Raw genomic sequence first — 4,763 nt, 5'->3', positions numbered from 1 at the left:
GTGTTATCCTTTATTTGGCTATATTTGTGCAAAATATCACCGTTAGTAATTTTTTAAGTTGCATCTTGCAGAGCATAACATGCTCGAGGAGTCTACTAAATTCTTATGTTGTTTGTTTCGTTGAAATTTAAACTTAAAAAACGCGTTATATTGTAAACACTACAAGTATAATAATATTTGATGGGGCCCTTTTTCAAGCTTAGGCGTAAAAATCAATCGGAAGTAATAACCCGGAAGTCTTACGACCAATTTTAACCCCTAGAGCCATCTTTGCTTAGCTTTACACGGTCAACCACGCATACGCAAATGAATATTTAAATGAGGAAAAAGTGCTATCAAAAATCCAACGAATTACTATCGAGATCAACCATGTGAAGTTAGGATTAAATAAAATTCAGTTTTATGAAATTGAAGAGAGGTAGGCAGCGGTTATTAGCAATCTTTCCTTCGACAACCATAATGGTTAAGTTGCTTTAAAACCCACTTTTACTGTGATTGAACTCAGAAATGAAGTGACCGAATTTTAAAATATTTTTCTTTAATTTTATTTTATAATTTCTATTATGTGTATTTTTTAAATCTCTATTGATTTAGATTTTTGGAATTCGGGACGATGTTTCTAAAAATATATATTAAGTTTGGTTATTACGAATTACAAAGGGTGTAACGGAATTTATGTTCAAAACTACAGTGATGACAAAAAAACTCCATTCGTAGAATGTGGGGTCAAAAGGCAAATAAATGACAAGCCGTTAGAGAACACCAGTTTGGGGAGAACAAAATAAAGAATAATAATAAAGGACAAACTCAAGAATAATATTAATAAAGGACAAAGAATATTTCTTGCTAAAAAAAAACTTTACAATTGCTCACATGTGCGATCACCAACTGTAGCCCAACTTTCAAAATCCTTAATAAACGCAGACATTGGAATGTTCCAAACATTTCATTAACGTCTGCAAATACGATACTAGTATGGGCGACTGTTTTTTCTTGTCCTAATGATTGGATCGACGTCTAATAGACGTGCTTTAGATATCCCTATAGAAAAAAATTTATTCTACTTATGAAAAATCAAGAGGTCTGGGAAGCCAAAAAAAGGCCAATTCGGAAAAACAATGCACTGGCTGTTTCACCAAGTAAGCACCTTTTCACAGCTTTTGTGATTTCACATGGTATGGTTAAAGTTTTCTATCACCTTTTACGCCATTAGTTCTGTTACACCCTGCAAATTTGTAGTTTTTCTCACATCTAATGTTATCATCTAACTAAACAGGATGATAACAAATAAAAGAATTATTTTACGAAAATTATCATTAATCTAAAATTAAAGCATTAAATCGTAAAGAAAAAGTAAAAAAGAATATTCCAAATATTTAAAATGAGACTAAAAAAATTTACTAAACCCAGCTAAAATTTAGCCATATAACAAGTACTAAAAGATTAGTCAATGTGTAGTGTTATTTCACGCATAGGGAAAAACTCAATTAACAATTAATCATCTGTAAACTAATTCTAAACGAACCCCACTCAAGTTATTACCCGTTTACACCTCCCTTACTAATATTTGGGTTGCCAACAAATGCAATTATTTTAATCAATTAATTCAGTAATAATTGACTTATAATAATTTTGGGCCTCCCCGGGATCTCGCTGTTCCACCATAACTGGCAGTAGTGTTCAGGTAGCGGGCTCGAATCCCACCTCAATCCTGGATGTATCAACGTAATATTCCTCACAAACTAGTGCTTAAGCTTATGCGTCCACCAATAAGCACATAAAGCGTAACAATAAATAAAATAATCTTATTTTTAAAATAAGTTTTGGAAAAATTAAATCCTTATGAACTTTAGTGTTCAATTTAGAAAATATTAAAAATCTAATAAAATTAATTATACACAAAAAACAAATAAATAATAAATAAAATCAGACTAATTTACACATTCTAAGGATTCCAAACTTTGACAAAAGATTAATGAGTTAAGATTTAGTGCTGACATCTGTCGAGATGAAACAAAATCATAAATAGTTGTACATAAATTTTAAGTTGGAAAGTTTCAATAATCAGCAGCAAAAAAAAAAAAAAAAAAAANAAAAAAAAAAAAAATGCTATTTTGAATAATTAAAAGCTAATAATTTTACTGAAATTGAATTAGCAGATTATGTAAGTATGACATTAAATGTGAAATTAATTAAATAATTCATCATTTTACATGTAATAACATTTCATTCTTTAGTATTTTCTGGATTTTTATACACTTAACATTACACACTAGTATTGTTTTGTTATTGTTAACATACACAATTGTATCATAACTATGTTGTTAATAAGGATTTCTAAAATAAAAGAGTAATTTTCTCTTAATGTTTAAATATTTATAGCAAATTTTATTCTTATGCATTTTTACTTTGATTAATCAATAAAGAATTACTAACCTGAAGAAAATACGTATATCAAATCAAAATTATTTGATTTAAAATATATGATATTGTCTATGAATACACTTATATGATAACAGTTTCCAATATACAACTTTAGTAACTGTTGTAAATTTCTAACAGTTATTCATGAAAGTTAGGTTAAGTTTTACCTATATTTAGACCATTTACGGTAATTGTCCTCTAAGTTCATTATGGAATTGGTGCAAATTGTTAAAGTAAAAAAAAAGTCACAATTTTGCGAAAAGCAAAAGAGTTCAGGATTTGATTTTTTGAATATAAAAAAGTTAACTCAACGAAGCATTGTTTGAGACTCTAAGAAATATGAAAAAACACAGAATTATTAATCGATCGATTTGAAATATTTTTTTTTAAATAATTAATTCGGCTGTTTTAAAGTTCACGTAATTATTCCTGAAACATAGTATACATAGTTTAAAATTAAAGCTTTTGCTTCTATTTTAGAACACTCAAACTGTGGCTTTTTTCAATTTTCTGATGTAAGAGTTTCAAAGAACATTTGCCTGCATACATATTTGTTAAAAATATGACAAATCTTTACAAAATAACTTAATTAGATAACCAGAAAATACTTTTTCATGAAGGTTTATGGAATATATATATATANATATATATATAACAATTAATGACATTTTTAATAAATTTTTCTGTAAATAAACTGTATAAAATACAACATGGTAAAGAAAAGTTTTTAAAATGTACGCCTAAGTAATAGTTTTGTGAATATCTTTTATTATGTATTTGTATTATATAAAATATATTATGGAAGAACAGTGTCGATTTTTTAAATATCGACTTGGCTTTATTTCACAAAAAGCTTAAAGGATAGCTAATAGAGAAAATCGGAAGATGCATTTTTTTACATATGCACATTTCTTTTTACTTGTAAGCTGCTTGTGAAACGAACAAAGTGGGGCTGGAGAACAAATTATTTAGAACACGTTTTACCCTAGTGCTTAAATCTACAGATAAATTTCGATGTACCAGCCCCAGTTCACCTCTCAAAATATCGGGCCTTGACCTGGGGATATGATAGCCCAAAAGATCTGGGCATGGAGATTTTTACCGACGGCTCTAGGATGGAGACTGAAAAAGAGAATACTTACAGAACTGCGTATGCTTTTATTGTTAACATTAACGGTGTAAATACTCACCAAGTCTCCACTAGAGTCGAAGATAACACCAATATTTTTATTGCCGAACTGATGGCTATAAGATCAGCACTACAATGGCTGCAAAACAATAATATTACAGAAGCATCTATATTTTCTGACTCACTCTCGTTTCTCCAAGCCCTGCTCAGAAATCACTGAAACCACTAAAAACTATTGGAACCCAAATATAAAAATGTATTGGGTAAAAGCACACGTGGACATCCAGGAAAACGAGGACGCTGATGCTGCAGCCAAAAAAGCCATCGGTTTGGAAACGGTAGATCTCCAACCCCGAGACAGGCTAAGATCGAAATTAGAAAACACATTCTTGCTAAGTGGGCAGAGGAGTGGAGAGATAGTGAAAAAGGCAGACAGACATACAAGTTCATTAAAACACCCTCAACAAAAAGATTGCAAACAAATTTCTATTTCAACCAATTTTTAACGGGACACGGAGTGTTCGGAAAGTATCAAAAGAAGTTTTTTAATAAAAATGATAATTGTCCATATTGTGCAGAGACTCAAACAATAAGTCACTTGTTATATAATTGCACGCGTTTTCGCACACTCCGGAAAGATCTTTTCATTAATAAATCCGAACACCAAATTTTCTCCAGCAAGGAATGCGAAACCATAATTAAAGTAATCATTAAAACTACTCTGGAAGACCAGCTGGCAACATATAATCACTAAATACACACTATCTCCACTCCAACCTGCCACACAATTTAATGGTAGTTTTATTAAGAAGACCATCGACCAATCTCTGGGTTTTACTTTATTCAGAATTTTTAACTATTTTTGATTCTATGCGCCTATTTTAGCTAGCTGACATTTTAACTTTTTGACTTTTTAACTCTTCCCTTTTATGGCCATGTTTTGTCCCTTGATGGTTTCAAATGTCAAATGAATCCCTTTTGATTCAGTGGTTTTAAACATCCCTTATGAAAATTTAAGGTATATTTAAGGTTGATTTGAGGTATTTTTGAGGTATTAAGGTTGTTTTGAGGTATATTTGAGGTATATTTAAGGTTGCAGAGAAAACAGCAATAAAAATTATACCTCGTAAAGGTTGTAATTAAGGTGTACGAGGTTGATTTATATATACTTCAGCTTGTTTTGAGGTTGTTTAAAATTCACTTCAAATCA

Source organism: Parasteatoda tepidariorum, chromosome X1 (assembly GCF_043381705.1).
Source record: "Parasteatoda tepidariorum isolate YZ-2023 chromosome X1, CAS_Ptep_4.0, whole genome shotgun sequence".
Taxonomy (NCBI): domain Eukaryota; kingdom Metazoa; phylum Arthropoda; class Arachnida; order Araneae; family Theridiidae; genus Parasteatoda; species Parasteatoda tepidariorum.
Note: the sequence above shows the minus strand (reverse complement) of the source record.